This window comes from Mercenaria mercenaria, chromosome 7, assembly GCF_021730395.1.
Source record: "Mercenaria mercenaria strain notata chromosome 7, MADL_Memer_1, whole genome shotgun sequence".
NCBI classification, from domain to species: domain Eukaryota; kingdom Metazoa; phylum Mollusca; class Bivalvia; order Venerida; family Veneridae; genus Mercenaria; species Mercenaria mercenaria.
The window spans coordinates 27,388,529-27,410,980 of NC_069367.1; the positions used below are offsets into that span (position 1 = coordinate 27,388,529).

Sequence of the window (22,452 nt, forward strand, 5' to 3'; positions counted from 1 at the left end):
CTTTTACATTGATGTAATCTTCAATTCATACATCTAAAGTCACAACGATTAAATGTCATGAACAGTTTGCAACATATTTTTCACCTGCTCCGCTACTTGCTGTACAAATAGCATGCACTTATGTCACCGTCATCCAGCTGCTTATAATAATATTATATTGTTACAAACGACTTTACTGTCGATTTAATATAGGCAAAATCTGAAAAATAATTATGGAAACAAACTTAAAGTGGACATCTATGTCAAAAATATTCCGATATTATTTTTATAAAGATAAAGATAAAAAAAAGTCACGTGGTCGTCCCAAAAATAGCAAACGCAATTATAAAGGTGTCGTTATAACCGGCCATAATTGATGGATTTTGTAGACTTATACATCATAATTCTGGTTCTACCCAGGTGCCCGCTCGTGATGAAATAATGCACGGAGGGGCACCTGGGGTCTTCCTCCACCATCAAAGCTGGAAAGTCGCCATATGACCTATCATTGTGTCGGTGCGACGTTAAACCCAACCAACATATACATCATAATACTATGTCATAACTGTGATACATTTATTGCGTCATTTGATATATACATTAGTATGTGTTGCAGCAAGCACAATATTACTTGTGGCGTACAATTGCAACGTCGTTCCTAAAAATAGTCTGATATATGAAAGTTACCTTACGGAAGGTAATTATAAAGTTCACAAAAGAAGTAATATGAGCGCAGTTTACATGGGTATAATGTAACGCTTAGTTCTTAAGTTTCTGTTAAGGTCGAGAACTATTAGCATAGACCGATCTTAAGAAATCCAAAGAAATCAGCTGATACTGTTTAACAATAAAATTATAAAATTGATTATGTTTACTTCAAAATTTTAGAATATACAGTGTATACTTAGTCTAGTTTTATATATATTTCAGAAAACCGCATCCTTTCTTGTATGGAGACCGTCCGATTTTATTTTTTTTTCAAACTGAGAATATTCCAACTGGTCTCATGGGATCAAAATCACTGTAGGGCATCGAAGTCATTTACATTTGTATGATCTATTACTTCAATGTATTATTGAACAATATACTCTCATACATTCTTTATACGATTTTATTGCTAAATACAATTGTCGTACTTACCATATTGAGAATATCTAGTGCACGTACATTTGTGGCAATCGAATGTATAAAATGCATTTATTTCTTGCAGTAAGCATGTTAAGAATAAGAGTCAATAATATACTTTAAAAAAGCCATCACTAATTTGGCAAATTATTAAACAAAGGCTTCTGGCTTGTGACTGACCGACAATCACGACTCCGTATCGCTTATTAAAGGCAATAAAATAGTCTTAACATCGCACATATTGTGCATTTCAAAGAATTTACTAGGTCAACATAAGGTAGCCTTAATATTGCAAAACATATTGTGCATTTCAAAGAATTTCCTATTTCAAATAACAGGCTGTAATACGCTCCTGTAAAAGGCTAATACATCAAAGATGAACATGGCTGTTTTCATTTGCTTTATTGCAAAGGGGGTAATAAAGAACATACAACAAGTGAAGCTACCGTAATGAGAATTACTCCAAAATTAACCACGATCGATTTTAGAAAACGTTATTATTAGATGCAGGCATTGCCAAGAAATTTCGTCAAGAAATTAGTACAAATGTGCTGTCTTATAAAAGGATAGGGATATGATATGATATGGAGTAGTTTGTTTACATAAGTGACCTAATACGCCACAAATATGAACAGGTATCATAATTTTGGAATGACAAACTATATTCTGTGGTATTTATCAGCGAAAAACTATATATATTATGTACTTTTATTCATAGAAAACATTATGACTTTTAATCAAAAATTTAATAGAAAAGTTTACATATGGCATGGATTAGTAGACAAATTTCTATGTATTAAATGGACATCATGTTTTCTGTTCATAAAGAATACAATCATGTACAATTTTTATATGTATATCTTTTTACGAAGATGATTCTGCCTTATTCCAAACCACAATTTCACACTGATGCTGCATACCCTCTTTATAAAACCATAGGAACATAATATATAACATGAGACAGCAAGTGCTTTAACAATATTTTTAAGTGCATATTGAGTTGATTCATTCGTTTTTTCGATACTTAATCAAGGTGATTTAGCATCATTAAAATCAGATAATTAAACCAAATCAAATTATAAAATGACTATAGTTTTCCTGCTATAAATCAGTCTTCGTAAGCATCTAACATTAGACGTAATAAGTAAGCAACACCCCATCCCCCCTCACACACACACGGACTTGTGTGAAACTCTTTAATGCAATAACATTGAATGATCTCATTATCTCAAAAGGACCAGAAATGATTAAAAACAGCCCTGTTTGCCAATGGGATGATTTTATATATTTACCGCCAGCAGAAGGCGGTAAGGTCCTGTTGTTGTTGTTATAAAGGGTTTTCTACTATATAATTGAGACACATTGGAAGCATTCAACGTAAAGAAGCAATGGTGTCACATTGAAGGATTTATTTCATTACTACACAGAAATGTTCCCATTGATTAGACTATGTGTCGCACACATGACCCTTGGTTGTCGGTCAAAGGTCAAGGTCACTATTGAAGGTCAAGTGAAATTGTTGACCTTTGTATTACCTTTTAATTGTTGACCTTTGTATTACCTCTTATACAATTTAACTTTCTCGATTATTCTATCATGCCAGTTCATGATTTCAAGTTATGACTAAAAAGCATAGACAACCGGTTCCAGCAGACACATTTGATCGAATGTGTATTAATACATGTTGTAACATATAATATTATGTAGACATTCAGAGAGAGAGAGAAGCATGGAATTCCCAATTCTGAGACAGTAAGATGCCACACTATGTTTTCAAATGTATAACGCAATATCAGATATGCAACACGTTCTTACACTTTACTAAAAACATTAAATATATCGAAGTAAAGCCAACGTTTCGTCAATAAATATTGTGCATGTACCTTGGGTGGATTGCAAAATTGTGGCAACGTTGACGTCTTAAGATGAAATGACGCTTATGTCATTGAATTGATTTTTGAAAAAATTCAAAGAAGTTATTATGTAATTGTCTAACTAATCTCTTAACCCGACATTTTATTCATTCAATGCTTGTATAGACGGAAAGTGATGATATAACATTCACTGTTCCTGTACAATGTACGATGCCCCATGTGTGAATCTTTTTGTTCATTTTATATGTGTATTTTCTTCTTCTTGTCCCAAATCAAAGATTGAGATCTGGAGAAATCAAAACTGTTTCATATTGACCTGAAATCCAGGCATTATTAGTTATCCATGTTACAATTTTCCGTGTTTGCGAAAAAGTAATTGACTAAAAGCAAGTTATTATCAATAAGTTTAACTGTTATATAAAACGCAACCAAGTATATAGCAGACTCGGTTTGACTGAGTCTGCTTTTGAGAAATAAAACAATGCGCAACACCCCTCACGCCCCATAGCAGCAGTTTAAGCGGAATTCTATAAATTCTAAAAATGAATCAATCAGAAAATATAACAACAATGAATCCAAGTCTATTTCAGTGTATTATTACATACTCATTTCTATTCCCCGTTAAGTTACACTGGTACCGGAAACGTCAATATTTTTTCCATACACTGACGCCTGAATTTCATATCGGGTGCGTGACGTAATTCAGTGTGTGCTGTTTCACTATTTTTCTATTTAGTTCAGTACTGTCAATCCTATTCAGGCTATTGAACATATTTATGATATTTACATAATATTTATACGTGTAGATGCGTATGTAATAAAAAGGTTATTATCTTTGCATCGGGAAATATGCACTCGTTCTTCAGCGGAAGAATATTGCGCTCCTAACGTCGCGCAATATTTCCGCTGAAGAAGTCGTGCATATTTCACGATACAAAGCTAATAACCTATAAATATTGGCACTTCTTAAGACCCGCTTTTATGACTGTTTGATTTGATTGCGTGTATCATGCCATTAAAGTCACTAAATTAATACTACGGTGTGTTCGTAGCATTCTGAAATTGTTTGTATTATCAAATCTATTTTTCCCTTGCGTTTTTTAGATAATAACGCATGTGAATATAATATTCATTGGGGTAATTGCATCCCTAATGAATTAAAATTACACCGAGAGCATTTGAATAATTGTGTCGAACGCATTGCGAATAGCATTCCATTATTGATCATTCATGATAATGTTTAGTGCATTTTTCATTGATTAAGCTGTCTTTATGAAATAGTTTAATTAATGCTTTTGTATCATTACGACATACCGTTTTGCTTAATGTTTAATATGGCGCCATTTGAACCGCTGCGTTCTACTGTTTTTGGCTACTGTGATAGAATAAAATATAGAGTTTTGGTAAACACTGCATGCAAAAAATAGTCCGGGCTATCCGATAACATGACAGTAGAAATGCACAAACATGGAATCTGTTCACGGATGACTCTGTAAATCAAAATACCATATTACAGCATGTGTTGGTGACTTATTAAGTTTTTTTTACAACTTTTGTGAACAATAAGTTTATACAAGTAAATTCTTAAATCTAGTTTGATAGTTTAAGTTGTGCATTGGCACAGTTCAGGTAACGTGGTGACAATTTGGAGGGAGGTCTAAGGTGGTCCTCCGGACATTTAAGGTAGTGGCGGACACCTCAATTTTTGTTACAAAGCTGCATTTAGGCCGATATAAACATGGTTATAAAACTTACGGTGCGGTTAACTAAACACATTTATCAGTTCTGGTCTTACCTTGCAGAAAATGTGACATCACATGTCAGTTGCAATTGTGGACATATGTGTCACTATTTCAATTCTAAAGATGTTCTGAGACTGTGACCAGGCAAAGTTAAAACCCAATTTGTCATCGACCTGAAGTATTCAACGAACTCTTATATTAAATTTAACTAAATTAGACATTTGTCTGAAGTATTCTATTTATTATTTTAAAAATTGATTAATACGAACGTTATAATAGCCTCTAAAAGGAACATGTATCCCAAGTTGGCACTTAAATACCTACCTGTAAGATCTGTTTAATATGTTAAGGAAATTACATATATTGTTTATCATTGCTAGAATTACTATGTATAATTTGGTCTTGTTTTTTAATTATCTGAAATGGGGAAGTGTATCTTGATGCGCATCGTGTATGTTGTTCTCGTTAGAGATTGGTATAACATACGCATTGGTCGCATGTCGGTAAGCAAAGTGGCTGTTTATTATGTCTTTAATGTTGTATTGTGCGAAACCGAAACGATATTGTATATCGATTACATGAACATTTTGAGAAATATTTTCTAAACTCAGGAACATCAGACTTTTTTCTAATTATGTCAAATTTTTGTATCTTCTACATGTTCTAAGCATGCAATTTTGCAACTGGCAGGTGTAATGTAAATAACCAAAATAATAGTTTTTTTAATTGCTAAATTTAAACTTAGATGTCGATAGGGAATATTGATATTTTAGTACTAGTTACGATATTATTTTGTTTGATTTAACTCGAGCAGTTATCTACGGTTCTTCTGAGTGACTACCCCTGACTTTGTATCAGTAAAATATCTTTTCTGCAACTCAGATATAATATATTAGGCTAAGTATAAATGAACAAGTGGGAGCAACAAACATAAAACATATTGTCTTCGGTCATTCAGGTGGAATTAAATTTATGATATTGTTTTGTTTTTTGTTGTTTTATTTTTGTTCTTGTTTTGGTATGAAATCATATGTAGCAGTTAAAACGCTTTTACAAAGGATCAGACAGGTAACTTAAATGGCAAAGGAACTACTTTTAAAGTAAGATGAAGTTTTGTATGCACGCCAATCCCTTTTAGTATTGTTTGCACATGTATACATTAGAACATTCACCCTGTTGTTGCCGCCAGTTATTGTTTTCTCTTTAAGCTGTGATACATATGCAATAACAAATTTTATTTGATTTTACTTACCATTTATCTACTTCTTTAAGAGTATAAACCAATCCATATCTCACACCTACTTCAGTGTGAAAGATATTGGCATGATATTTCGTATAATAAAAGTTCAATTTACACCGTTTCAAGCCAAGTTCAGTTAAGATTCTTATGTATTATTTTCAACGTGTAACCTTTTACAAATAATATAAAAGAACATTTTTTTGTGATGTAGTCATCTGAAATATGTTAACCAGGTATGTTAACAAATTAGCATAATGCTTCAATATTTAGCCGAACTTCTAAACGCAAATATCAGCAGATTTACAACATATTTAGGAACATGGCTGGATTTTCTCACTCTCTGTTTCACGTGGAAATTATTGGCCATCATACGATTTTAAGTATACGTACGTAGTATTTTTGTATTTCAATGACCAGCCTTATACGCTCGAATCAGAATGGTGTTGTTTTCCAGTTTTATACGCTCGAAACAAAATGGTGTTGTTTTCCAGTTTTATACGCTCGAAACAAAATGGTGTTGTTTTGAAAAAAAAGTAATGACAAATGGCATACTCTCTTAACTTGGAAATCTAAATTGCACTGTCTAAATGCAGAAACACTAATGCATCTTGCACGCAAATATTGCTTTAACGAGCACTTTCTTAAAACAGTGCAATGAAAGGGATTGTGTTGCTAATTAATTACCACAGAAATGAAACTTTTGAAAAAAAAAAGAGGGATGGATTTGAGAACTTGACATCAGTTTTTACAGTTCTGAGTTCACAATTAAAATTAGGATTATCTAACTTTGTACCAGTAAATAAATACACTTCGCTGGTAATTAATATGAGTGGGGTTCATTAGTTCAAACCGGGTCAAACTAGCGAATCTTGTATTATTTTCATGTTGCCCTAATCTGGCCGAGATGGGATTAGGGTCTTGAATACATACAGTGTATGGTTCTACCGTAGTTTGATTTAACGATATGTGTTGTCTTTTGATTTCTATTGAAAACTAGCTGTGTGTGTTTATACTAATACAAAGTTATGTTGATATTTTCAATAACATAAAAAACACATTTAATTTCTCATTTGATCCTTAGAATACCATGAGGAAAAAGATGTATTCTCAAGACAAGAAAATATTTTCTCTCGAAATATATTCATCTCAGGTACGTGATATATAGTTTGAACGTTAATAGCCACTTGAGTATTATTACTTAATAGAAGTGTGTACCACTTATTTTGCTCTAAAACGTTGATCTTATCAATCTAGAACTTACAGCATATAAATAAAATACAGAATCAATTATGAATATTTTTACAAACGGCTTTACTTCACGTGTTTAGCGAGAGCCTAATTGATGTCCAAGCGTCAACAGAGTTTGTCGTGAAAATTGATAAATACAAATATTTGTCCGGCGTTTCATTTCCATTATAATATTGAAAGCCACTAAAACCGTCGAACTATTGACACTGCTAAGTGTATGCTTCCCATGTCGGCTATAAATTAATTAATCAAGGTACCGGTAGAAAGCAAACAAGGCGCCGCCGCTAACAGAATTGCAGACAATCGTGCCGACACACATTTGATGAATAAAGCTTTAGAGTTATTTATTGAAACTAAATAGACCATTACCAGAGCTATTTTCATATAATTTATTATATATTTTAATTGTAGAAGCTTTCCGAATGGTAGTTATGCATTTGCGTATATGCTTATAGTATTATAGTTAAGTGGAGTTAGTAAACATTTTCTTTTCAAAGTACTTTTAGTACTTACGTATTAAACCTAAATGAGACAAATTACTGTGCGCCAAAATAACATTTTGATACCGTATTTCTGAGTCCTGTATCCATGTAACAAACTATTTTCGAGAAATTGAGAGAACATCCCAAATTCCTATCAATTAATATTTAATGGACAATGAATAATGAATTGAAGTCAATTACAAAGCAATTTTGAAATATTTTTTTCGAGAATTAATCAGCTCACTTCGTCGTGATCGAAAATACTAATTCTGTCTCACTCCGCGGCGATCGTAAATGATTGTGTCTGCATTAGTGACATGTTATCATTTTTCGCTACGTTACAGAGAATGTTAAACTGCAATACATTATGCCTATTTTTGCTTGCCTATCATCGATGTAGGTCCGAGCCCCACTCGGGGCGTAGAATTCTTCATGTGAAGAAGCCATCCAGCTAGATTACGGAAGGTCGTTGGTGCCCACCCTTGAAATAATACTACGGAAGGGCTCCTGGGGTTTTCTTCCACCATCAAACTGGGGTCTTCCTTCTCAGTCAAAGCTGGAAAGTCACCATTTGACCTATTATAATTTTATAATTGTGTCGGTGTGACGCTAACACCAACAAATAAATACGCGATTTAAAACATTTTAGATGTAACGGTTTAGCTTACTGCAGTGCAACATGTTTTGCAGACTTTTGATTGGTTTATGTGTAAAAGGTGAATGTCAAGTAAGTTATCCAGTGAAATAATGCTGCTTCAAAATATCGCAGAAGTTGTAAGGTTGGATAGAAAAATCATTATGTTAAGATACAAATATGACTCCAGTGATGTTTTAGTCGATATTAATTTTGTCGGTGACAACTTCAGTGAAACATCATCGACCTACAAAATTTAATTTTTACATATATATTATACCAGATTTATATAGCGCCATTTTCATGATGACACGTTCAAATGCGCTTTATATAACGCAAAGGCAGCCACTCAGGGCGCCACATTCATCCTCTACTAGTTCAGACACAGAGATATCTGACCAGTGGGACAGAGTGAGACAAAACCCCAGAACGGAGAGTGAGAGAGGGAGAGAGAGAGAGTGAGTAAGAGAGATTCTTTTAGACCTGTCAGGCTCTTTGCAAATAGACAGTCTGGTACTTCAATGTGCCTGGTGTATAGCTCAGATACACGCGAAGCCATCTTTCCTGGGAAGAACCTGTACTAGCCTCTTAGTTGTACATAGACATTAATAATTTATGATCAAAGGACTAGATACTTATTGGCACTACATTTGGATTACAAGTGATGCTTAACATGTTATGCAAATTCAATACATTGTTTTTCTTGTATTATAATTAGGAAATGGTGAAGTGTATCTTGATGCGTAACGATTGTGGTGTTCTCATTATAAATTGCATTAGCAGAAACGTGGGTCGCATGTCGGTAAGGAAACTCACAATATTTTATGCTTTAATGTTGAGTTGTACGAACTTGAGACGTTGATTACATAAATCTTTACAAGAGTATTCCTAATATCCGGAACATCTCTTTTAATTTACCTCTGTCGGATTTTGGCACATACGGACGTATGCAAAAGTGTCAGATTTACAAAAAAGTGCAAATTTCTAGCACTGGCTAAAGCGGGGCTCTGTTATATAAATAATAACATAATTTTCCATAGAAAACTCTTACTATTCTACATGAATCCAATCATCGCAAAAATGTTAATATTTTTTAACAGTGTTTGTAGAATTATGATCTTTTCTATGGAAAATTATGTCGATAAATATGAAATAAATGTCATTGTTCAAAAAAAAAATAACGGATGTGAATAAATTTGCAATTCTTGAAACAACCAAGCAAAATGATAACATGCACGAGAGTCAATGAAAAATGCGACGGTATTAGTGGAACTCATCATAATACTTCAACTCTTAGCCTGCAAAATGTTTAAAATGGACAAGTCCATTATTCAATTTGGGCCATACCACTTATTATTCAAAGGGGTGTTCACTGAAAATTTACGGACTGAATACCGAACAGTGCAGATCATGATCAGCCTGCACGGATGTGCATGCTGATCTTGGTCTGCACTGGTCGCATAGGCAGAATCCCCTGCCACCAGCAGGCTAAAGGATAATCAATGTATACCATGATCCCAAATTACCAGAAATGATTACAGCGCCCAGTCCATACACGACTTTATGTATGATAAGAAAGTGTGCGCTGAATGGATAAAGACCACACTACGCTGTTCCCTTCGTTTATGTCCATATACAAAGCTTAGCTAGATTAACATGATTTAGAAAGAAATGTATTGGTCTGCGATGCAAATCTTTATTGACGTTTTTGCTATAATTTGGATTTGTCATGATAACATTACTTATTAAATTCAGAAATATACGATTGATTTCCCGTTATTTACTAAACATACTTTCATAGAAATGCTTTCGAACAAATAAGATGAATAACATCATGCAGAAGCATTTATTACTCAGTAGTAATTGACACGAGTTCATGCCACCAACATAGTGCAGTTTCGACCAACATGGATCCAGACTAGCCTGCGCATCCGAGCAGTCTGGTCAGGATCCATACTGTTCGCTTTCAAACCCTACTGCAATTAGAGAAACCATTAACGAACAGTATGGATCCTGACCAGACTGCGCGGATGCGCTGGCTGGTCTGGATGCATGCTGGTCGCAAATGCACTATGTTGGTTTTCTCATGGTGCGGCTCATTAATGTTGTTGACATTAAGTGAAAGTCTTAGTAAAAAGCACAGAATCTTAAAATATTGATGAAATGGATACTTGCGTAAGTATATGTTAACTTTTTAACCACATGCATCATATTTGTTCTACCAATCACTTTCTTATACCGGCGTAGAAGATCTTAAACACATACAACTAATATTCATAACTGATAGCAAAGATGAAACTGTATTTCAAAGTAAATATTAGTCTACAAATCTTAAATACAACTAATCCGCAATTTGATACAAGATATAAAAAACCGAACCTCGTCAGGTGTCATGTAGTTATATAACTTAAGTAGATAATCAGTTTTGATTCATTATTGTATTTTTTTTTCTAATTAGATATGTTGCTTCTACCTTAAACCCGCAGTTATCAACTGACAGCTATGTATTTAAATGCTTGTATATCTACTAGATTTAAAAGTATAATTCAATAATTAACTGGTATCATATGAAAATATAAATATATCTATTTCAGCCTACCTGTTGTGTAATAGTTGCTCCAAACGAAAATATATTTTGTAAAAGTGAAATACAAATTTATGATCTTTTTTGAAAAACAAAAGAAGAATGCATTATTCACGAAAATTAGATTAGAATTGTGTGAATTTGAGTACACATAATGTTCTGTACACATTTTGTACATTTATGCATATCCTGAGCTTTGTCAACAGCAGTTTGTTTGAACAAAATGAAGCATAATGAACGTAAAAGATAAAAAGGAATTTTGCCTCTGTGTAAGGGTGTAGTTTGTTCGAACATGATGAAGCATTAAAAGAAAGGGCATTTGCACGCAGTTTTTCCCTAACATGATAAACAGCCACGAGCTACTTTAGAGTTATATACTCAAACGCCTGCTTCAAAGAGCAAATAGCAGACAAAAGTAAATTTATGATATTGATGTAGATATAACTAGGTTATAATAGACCTTGCGATTGATTTAAGTGGGGTTTTGAATAAATAACATAATGTTCGTAATTATATTTGCAGAAGAATGAACGCGTATATTGGTCATGTTTTAAGGCTGGTTGGCGGGAACATCAATCAAGAATATAAAATTGTATGTTTCAGTTGAATTGCCCTAAAATGTTTTGTCGGATGGAACTGTAATTATATCCCATTATATATTTTAAGGGCATTCATGTACAGTTACAATTTGTACTGGGTGATTTTTTTTTCTGTACACATGATAACAATGTATTGTTACAGACTGTACTTGGCATACAGAAATGAATAATGTTTTAATGCATATTTTGTGTTAATGCCAAATAATACATTAACAGTATTGAACTGTCATATTAAGGTATTCTTTGGTACTTTCAAATGACTGTATAAAACTTCTGTTTGACATTTTGACAAATAAATATTTTGTTACTATGAAACAGTCAACATCATTCATTGCTACTGCCTACGGGTTACAATTTGGTCTTGTCCATCCTTTATTAATCTTTTTAAAAGTAGAAGTTGCATTATGAAAAACGTATCTAGTGATAACAAATGCGAACTAACAATGATTTCCCCAGACATCCGATATTTCGAACATTAATATTAATTGTTTTGTTTGAAATATCTAAATCGTTTAATATTTTAAGCAGACTGGTGAGTTTCTATTTGTTTACAGTAATACTGTTCGGGCAAATGGTGAATAAGGGCACTGTGAATTACAAAATCTATTACTAATTGCACTGGGAATAATAAAATGTTCGAATAATTGAGATGGGAATACTAATTAAATGCATAATAAAACTACTAAATAGATGCATAACAAAAAGAAGTGGACATCATATCACTAATTTAGATATGTTAAATTGACGCCTGGATTGATCTGTTAACTGAAAACAATACAACACGTTTACGTCACATAAAAAAAGGTTATTAAAACATTTTCATGTACAGTATGATGCGTCGCGTTTATAGTTTTCGTGAATGAAATTGGCAGTTTTTGTTTGCTAGCTTCTCAGGTTTTGGGGTGTATTATGAAATAGATGTTGGTAATAGAATTGCAGGCAAAGTACCGTTTTCTTAATATATAATAGGAAACGTTTTATAGAATGAATATTGAGACTTTTTTTTTCTTGAAATAATGCATGTTAATTCTGGCATGGCGTCAAGCTGAATTAACACATAAACAAACAAATCTATGCTCTTTACATTCCAAACTAATATCTTAAATAACATGTAAACAACGCCTGAAAAATTCAGTGGCTATGAACACAAATAATATTTACAAAGCGACGTAAAGGATGATGTGTTGGTGTCAAAAGTAGACAAAAACTTTTTGATTTGAAGACGCTTATTGAAATTCTGTTTCGATCAATAATAGGATATCTCAAACTGCATTAAAACGAAACAATCTCAGCCTAGCTGGATCAATGATTCCTTTAGCCGTCTTACAATAATAAGTAGATGACTTCCAAGACTGCAATCATTTTCCCTTGCGTTTTTAAACTATTTTGTATGCTAATTCACTGAGGATGCATGTGAAAGTAATGTTTGGTCGCCTTATTACATTCCCAAAGAACTGCTGAAATTACAATGAATGCCTCCCGAACAGCAGTGCTTAATATACCTTTAATATCGTTATATCAGTGAATATCCATACAATTGTTGAGATGGTATTGATCAAAGTGTCTATATAAATTCATGTAATTCATGTATATGTATCATTATATCATATTGTTCGGTTTAATGTATCACTTGGCGCCATTTGACTCGTTTCGAAGGAAATGGTTCAGTTAATGTTGGTGTGTGGACCATGTTGATCTAAGTAAATCAGTTCAAACTGGTAACGGTTGCATGTCCGGATCAATTTTCAGTTTTCTGAAATAATAGGAATGCAACCAGTGCAACAGATAAGAAAGTTGAACAGAAAATAAACCAGTTTATCGACAGTTAAGTGTTGCATCGCTGTTTAATATATCATGGTGTTGACAACTTCTGTTGTACATCAAAGTTTGTATGCAGAATATAACAAAATAGGCCATATCACATTTTTGTATCAAAAGCTGTGTAATAGGAATATTGTTTCTAATTGCATTCATATTCAAACTTAACCTATTAGAAGAAACCTATTAGAAGATTTGAAGTTGAAATCCATCTTTCACAACTAATATACGTTTGTATTGCATTTAATTTATTCCAGTTTGGAAAGGTTTTATGAATGCGTATCGTTTGTGTTTTTCTAGAAACATATTGCTTTAACATGCAAACTGATCTCGTGTTGGTTCGTAACTATCCGTAAACTTGTTCTGTCCCATGACGTCATGATTCGGTATATTGTTAAGGCAGGTTCATTATTATTTTTAAATTATAATGATTAAAGCTGGTTTGGGATCATGGAGGACATTCATATTTACGCTTAAGCCGGGTCTTGCACTTTTCATTTACTTTCATGAACAGACAGATATAACAGTCTGTTATCATGCTGATTGTTTCTGGTTTCTTCTTCCAAAAGATGTCTATATAGGATTATTTCTTGCATTTTGGTGTCGTAACTGCTAGTAAAAGCCAGAAACTTGTTCTTTTTTCTGACATATAAAAGAAAAATTGCTATTGCTACAATTGCTGTTTACATAGGATAACATTCTTCGCGTCTTGAATCAAATATATCTACATTTTCAAGAGTCTTATAAGTATTTTTACAGACAAGATCACTGAGTTTTATTGTCCTTTCGTGACGGTTGAATAAATGCCTCCAGTAAGTTTGCTTTCTCTTTTACAAATGATACATCAAAAAACACCTGTATATTCTAATAAGTATTGATTTTTTTTATTTAATCTAGATCTTATTCGTTGGAAATATAAATCAGTTAACACCGCATATCTACGTCAGTTCCAAAATCTGCTCGACGTGATATCTAGTATCATCCAAGTATAAATACGTGTTTGTTATTGCAAACAGGTTGTTAATAGCCGCTCCGTTCAAACTAATTACAAATCCTACTTTGTTTGCATCTTATCTTTATTTCATCCCTGAGCTTTTTTAGAGTATTATGATCACATTTTTAGAACTATGTTATATTCATACGGATTGGATTTGAAATAAATGTCTTATCCTATTGGCAAAATGTGGCTTAACACAGTCGAACTGGAATCTGTCGGTTGTTCACGTGAATAAATGGAATTTCAGCACGTTGTGGAAGTCGTAATCCTTGTTGGAAGCTCTCTTTCTGCCAGGAAATTTAGCACAGAATATTGTGACGAGAACATATATTGTTGTCTGCATATTCATAAAAAACAGAACTATAAGACTATTGTACATTCTTACCTATATTTTGCAGGTACTTGTAAGACAACGGCAATGCGTTTCAAAACAACACTTGCTAGCCAAATGGGAAATTCAGGTTTTTGTAAACTAGAAATATTTTTTTTGCTATGGTTGAATGCGGAAACAATGGTACAGCGTGTACGAACATAGAAGAAATCTGGTACTAAAATATGATGAAAATCAAACATGCTTTTGATGTTTTATCTCTTATAAAATATTTGCAGACAATTTCACACATCAAATTACCAGTCCCTTGCATCAGATGCTGCAAGCACGACTTAAATTGAAACTTTTCTGTTTTTAGACTGACCTTTTACTAAGATTATTCAAATTAACCCGATTCGTCAAAAATGTGACCGACAGAACTATAACATCTACAATAACAAAGACTTCAATCAACCGTTTGCTCTAATTCGAACCAATTTTACAGAAAAAGATTATTGGCTGGCCATCTGTCGAAAATGTTCAGATTGATCCAATTTGTCTAAATGTACATATCGTTGTCATTTTAACTGTATGTTGATAGTGTAAACGTCTTCAATCTTCTTTGTCAAATCACACGTGTTACTCTTAACACTGAAGTTCATATTATTCCTATTCATCAAGACAAAAATAAGAAACAAAACAGAAGTGTAGCCGTTAAGGCTTACACATATTATACAGTTATAAAAACAAACTGTTAATGCCCCTGTATTATTTTCCTGTTAAAATCTTGTAATGTAGACTAGCCACTAGACTTATAATAACTATATTTCTATATTTTTCCCTTTTTGGACAAATTCAATTTCATAGAGACAAAAGCCAGTCTATTTTAGAGATTTTCACACAGGACTGATGTTGAAATTATCATGATATTGGACATAGGATATAGACTGGCTCAGTTCACTACATTCAATCATAAAAATGTAAAAAGATATATCATAGTCTAGGAGCTAGTCTAGCCTTTATGGTGTTTTACTCGTAACCGAACCGATACAGAATGTTAACAGCATAAATCTGTACAAAACATGTCTGAACTCCGAAACATCTTTAAAAATTTCCTACATGTTTTAGATGCAATTGCTCGGCTGGCACGTGTCAAATAAATGAACATGCTTATTAATGTTGAAGTTGTATGCTGCACACGGGTTCTCGTATCGATTAATCAATTGATGTTATTTTTGTAAGTTATACGTGGCGATTATAACTAATATAAACAGAGCATCTAAGTTGCAAATCAGTAAGATTTTCAAGTTCATTCTTCAGCTGATTTCTTTTAAAGTTTTGGTGTTCTTAACTTTCAATATCGCTGGTAACTTGAATGATGATAATATGAGCCGTGCCATGGGAAAACCAACATAGTGGGTTTGCGACCAGCATGGATCCAGACCAGCCTGCGCATCCGCGCAGTCTGGTCAGGATCCATGCTGTTCGCTAAAAGTTTCTCCAATTCCAATAGGCTTTAAAAGCGAACAGCATGGAGCAGATGCGCAGGCTGGTCTGGATCCATGCTGGTCGCAAACCCACTATGTTGGTTTTCCCATGGCACGGCTCATATGTTATTCAGTAAACTTCTCGAAAGTTAAAAACATTTCAAGCTGATTAATTTGCAGACTGATTGATCGTAGTTGCTGTGTGCATACTACATGTAACTACAAGTCTTGACTTTGATAGTTGCTATCCTGTTTTCTCTTCTTTAAAAAATCGTTGGAGTATTCCCACCACATTTCAGGTTCGTAATGTTGTCCAATTGGCACAACGTCTGACACGTTGTGTGTACTTGTAATTGCCCTGAGATTTAAACATTATTATTTCATCATTTACTTTTTCCCCCATGTTATTGTTTTGCAAACCAAAAAGAGAGGAAATTTACACAAATATGCCAAAGAAACAGGCTAGACGAATTCAGATTAAATCTTCATTGTTAAAAATGCTTTAAAAATATTTGTTCACGATTTTGCTTCATTCAACGTAACCGATTTCAGCGACGCTTCGTTAACGTTTCCATTACGTTCATATGTTTCGGTTGAAAATTGCAAGAAAACGAAAACTAAAATATGATTCTTTGAGTATTTTTACAATGTTGGCTTCTATACAACAAAACGTCAATGTGCAGGTGTAAACTAACTCACATTGGGTAACATGTAATCCAAAACACGTGTTCGTTACTTTTGCTATATTCAAAAAAGTTCGAGTATTTTTGTTTATTTGAAATAAAGCTTAACGTGATAACTTTACGTTAACATGCTGTGGATGCTTTCTTTTCGCCTTGCATAAATCATTATGATATTTCTATGAACAGGAAATATCAACCTGCTAAGTATTTATTTTTAACATAAAGTTAAACATTAATATATTTGGTATAGCAGAAAAACATATTCAGACACGATCTAAATGGAACAAGTTTTTTTTCCTGATTTTCGGAAATATCGCAAATATACATATGACTCTAAGAAACGGACAATAAAACTATTGAAAACAATACTTTGATCCTTATAAATGCTAGACAGACGAACTGAGTTTTACTTTGTACTCAGTACTGTATCATTACGCCATATTGTTTAGTCTGATATTATGGCGCCTTTTGGAAGCAATTGTGCAATAGAATCTGGCCAAAGAAATCAGTCTAGGTTGTATTTATTGCATGTCAGAAACAGTCTGTATTATTGATGAATGTAAAATAGTCTAGTTAACTTTATAGAATTGAGCGTAAATAAAACGGAATTTGTTACGGCACTCGTGGCTCGAATACTAAAGAAGAAAAAGTCAAGTCTAAATTTTAACATTAATAATTTTCATATATTCATCCTTAATAGCAGTATTGTAAATTGTTTTATAAACGGCGGTATATGCAGAGGAGATTTATTCGTATTCTTCAGTAATGAGACCAATTGTCTTTGCTATGTTCAAAAACATTTCGGAAAATAAAACTATAAATTGTGTCGAGTATAAATCGCATATTTTACATCCAGCGTCAGACTGGCATCAGCCGTTAGACACCTGTAAAATAAACATCTCTGTCATAAAACCTCTTAAATAGCACTTTTTGAGAAAAAAATTACAACATCCCTTATCTCTGACTCTAGATGAGCCTAAAGAAAAAAAAGGGTTTCCCGAGAAAATGTCAGTGTCGATATGAAGACAAAACAAACATTATTACAGATTACTTGATCTCAACAGACCCTGTTAAGTCTAATCCAGCGTCCATGACACCGCGTACTTAACAGTTACAGTGACCTTAATACACTTATAATACGAAAATTTCTGCTAGATGTCTAAAAATATATACGCATTAAGAATTAAAGTCAAATACAAGATAATCATAGCGTAAGAGAGGAAGAGAATTTATTATTTCCATTCCCTGGTGGTTGATTGATCGCAGCTTTATGGCTTATTTACTTTCTTTCAATGATTTTGCATTTAAACAGATGTTTATTTAACTTAAAGAAAAAAGATTTCTTGATTTTAGATATTGACACAGTACATGTTCAGCGTACGATATAGATTTATCTAATGTCGATTTCGATATACCGGTATGTTATATGCCGCGCCATGAGAAAACCAACATAGTGCGTTTGGGACCAGCATCCATGCTGTTCGCTTTCAAAGCCTATTCAGTTAGAGAAACCTTTAGCGAACAGCATGGTTGTTGACCAGAACGTGCGGATGCACTGTGTTGGTTTTCTCATGGTGCGGCTCATATGCACTAATCATGTGATTATGCACATTTCACTGGTTATAACATTTACTGGATATAATCGGGTGATAATGAAAAATAAATTCGTTTATTATTACTGTTTCTCTGTTTCACAAACATTTCTTGTTAGCTTGGATATTTCATATGTATACTTTTTTATTTAAAATTGCTACCGCCCCAGTTTTATTCTTCGGTGTAATATTGAAATATTGTCTTGTTCAGCAGGCTTAAAGGCACAAATTTACAAAAACTGAACCTCCCCGTTGTTTAAACATTGCATCATGATAAAGAATTTATTGGCCGATAGCAAACATTCATAGGTTTTTGCGAAATACACACCAAAGCGTCTTCGAACATGAAATACAAATTAAATTTGTGCAAAAGCGTAGGCAGTGCCACAATTTCCATGCAGCGCATAAACCCTCTCCAAATATTGTAAAAATAAGCTGGGTTAATAGAATTCAATGATACTATCAAATAATTCCTGTAATTTCAATCTATCTAAACACTAATTAAGGTGATTATGGCGTTGAATGCACTTGATTAGGTTTGATAAAATCAGTTGTTGCAGTAATTTCGTTTGAACAGTCATATTAAGTGCATTTCTAGTCGTATCAGATAATGTTAATATTTATCTTCGTGCACATAAAAACACATAGAACTTCTTTTGCCATGTAGAACGCCATTGTGGAAATATAAGGTTAGTCAGTAACTCGACACTTTAATAGGGAAACAGAGCTGTTTATATGGAGAAGTGGAAACCCACCTTTTTATCACGTGCTTTACAGAGGTCGCCAAGTTATTTGACATACCATATTAAAAGTAAAAAATGTATTAGTACAAGTGCAATGGGAGGCCTTTAAACCATATGAAATGCAACTATTTGAATGGGGTTTCCTTTCCATTTTGTTAAATGTAATTTTCATATTGCAATCTACTGCCACAAAAGTAGACTGGCATCAGTCGTTAGAGTCATTACATGTAAAGCACTTGGCCATAAAATCCTCTCTGATACCACTTTCTCATAAAATTTACAATATCTCTAGCCTCTGTCTCTAACGACTGGACAAATGCGATCCTGAGCCGGACAAATTTCATACCCGCTGATAATCACTATCTCATTAGAAATCATTGCAGACATGTTCATGATGTAATGTAACCTTTGGCCGACTGCCCCAAGGGTTCAATAAACAGGTGCTTTGCTTTTATGACTTGGTGAATAAGCCAGAGAGTGATCAATTTTCATTAATTGTAAAAGATCTCAGTAAGTGTATATAAATACACTTTAAATTTGAAATATATAGAAAATGTATTTTTCAAAATAGTATCAATTTAATTCTGTTTATGAGTTGTTTGAATAATTGATAAGAAAAAAATGAGGGAAAAGATTTGAAATTGAAAGAAAAAACATTTTCAAATATTTTTTCAAGATACCTTCAAATCATTTTGTGAATGAATTAAAAACAATTTATTCAATATACCTTCTAAGACTTTTTATTAATTTATATTAGAGGGTAGATTAATATCTGCTATAAATCACAAAAAAAATATTTTCTTATCTAAAGTCCCTGTAATTTCATGTCTGATTGCAGATTCATGTTAATTAGACTTTAGTGGTCTCTTGTTGATGGCATGGTGCAATGTATTACATCAATTATGATTCTGTTTAGATGTAAATGTAACATAATAATAGCTTGAAAACTGACCAACAATAATTCTTATATATATAGACATGTACATGTAGTTGGCAACTTCAGAAAATCATATCAATCTGAAAGTTTACATGTCATATGTGCAGAATTGTTTTTCGATCATAGCTAAAATTAAGCCTATTTAATGATAAGGTGGTTTAAGGGATGTGATTTTAACTTTTTCATGAAAATTTTGTATGTAATATGGAAGAAGCAATAAGCATATGGACTACAACACATAGGACATACAAATATTCGTGAAAATCAGAAAGAAGTAGTAGAAGGATATTTATCTGGAAAAAACACTACAAGTTCTCTAATTTTCATATTTTGAAAGAAACTTTATTTATCATAAATGAGCCGTGCCATGAGAAAACCAACATTGTGGGTTTGCGGCCAGCATGGATCCTGACCAGATTGTGCGGATGCGCAGGCTGGTCTGGATCCATCCTAATCGCAAACCCACTATATTGGTTTTCCTATGGCACGGCTCAAATATTTTATTTTATTATATCCAAATTTCTTTGACGGAAATCGTTCATCATCTTGCAAAACATATTTTATGTTTAATGGCTAGTGGGTTTTTCCCAATAAACATAACATTCTAAAAATAAAACTGACTTGTAGCTCTTGTTACAATAAAACTGAATACACAATGATTCATGTCTTCATTTAAATTTTCATAAGTTTTCATACAGTTAGACCTATTGTTACTTTCAAACATTAAAGCAGCAATGCCTCCAGATTTGGCTAAAAAATATTCTTTCTTTCAAATTGAAGCTTGGTCATATTATGAATACTATAATATGATTTTTTGTTTCTAAAATATTTTAAAAGTTCCAAATCAAGAAAAAAAACCGACCGTGTCGGAAATCGAACCCCGGACCGCCGCGGCAATAAATGAATTTTCCTGTCATCGTAACCAATAACGCTATACCACACATGATACACAGTGCTTTCTTACTTGTAGGTGTCAACTGGATTCTTGATACCGGTATTGTCGGTGTTTTATATTCCATTTTAGTTACCTTACTATCTTAGGCAGTCAAATTCCATAATAAATGTTTTAGAAACAATGACAGGAAATATGTAAATACACTTTCATGTTGATCTTGTTAATAAAATATATGAATTACCTATACATTTTATTCTCCATTTTTGCACATTAAATCACAATCTAGTTTAATACTCACATAAAACTTGTATCTTGTTAATGGAGCAGCAGAGTTTATTTTCTCTCAGCTCAACATCTGGCTGGATTTTTAAGCCTCATTTATCACCTTGTGGTCAGTGGCAATGGCATAACACTGACTTGTTCATTGGGCAATAAACCTTTGTACTGTTAGGACACTGATGAATCCTCATCGAGGTTATGTAAGCCGAAATCGCATTTTATAAGTCTGTTGAGATAAGCCACAGTAAAAGGGAGCTACAGAAAATTTGATATATATTTTTTAAAAAAATGAATAAATAAATGGGAAATGTTTAATCTCAACAGACTGTGTAAGTCTACCACAAAAGAAGTGTGCACTTTATCACGCTAGCTATAACATTATTAACCAAAGCAAAGCTTATGAAACCCAAGAACGCCGCCAGTAATAAAATTGCAGACAATCACTGCCGACACACTGTGAGTGAATAGCGTTTAAGACTTATGTATTGAAACGTAATTGACAATTACTGGAGCCGTCTATATGAATAATACATGTAAATTCTGGTGTCGTTCTGGGTGGTGATACAATATGGATAATTCTCTCGGCGAAAATCAAATAACCTAGGGTGAAAGGAATACATATGGAATCAGCAACAGGTTTATTATTTCCTCTCTATTCAGATATGCTGAATACAGAAGTAGTTCCAACATGCTGAATCCTTTATCACACATTGATCCGAAGCGATATGTGGGAGGAGTTATATTCTCTGTGGTAAATGAGTTTAATTGAAATGCATTTGTTCGTGATAAATCCTATAATTATACCTTTGAGTATTAATAGGGAACTAGCAAACACTAATGGACTCACACGTACTTCATACGGCGATGAAATGTATAGTTCATACGGCGATGAACTGTATCATTTCTTGTTACTTTTAGCTTGCATATAATGCATTCTTGTTCTCATTTGTTCTAAATTGTATACGATTTAAGTTCATTGAGGAAGCCAAAGTTGTCTTGATATCAATTCACTGTATCCACAAAGTTCTCAAAGAGCAGTATTATGAGTCTTACTTCATTATTAAAGAATTTATACAGCTCATGTAAAATACGGTTATTTCTTCCAAAAACTTGCAAAGAAGAAGATACCGTTTCATTCATCTCAGACATTTATGATGAGAAAGCTAATGTTTATAACATTAATGCATTTTTGTTCTGTTTTCAT

At 33.1% G+C, this 22,452-nt stretch overlaps 1 protein-coding gene across 4 annotated transcripts in view; it reads left to right on the forward strand.

Moving 5' to 3' along the window:
• LOC123554482 (neuroligin-4, X-linked-like) overlaps positions 1-22,452 on the forward strand; it is a 413,210-nt gene that overhangs the window by 369,003 nt on the left and 21,755 nt on the right. The window lies entirely within an intron of this gene.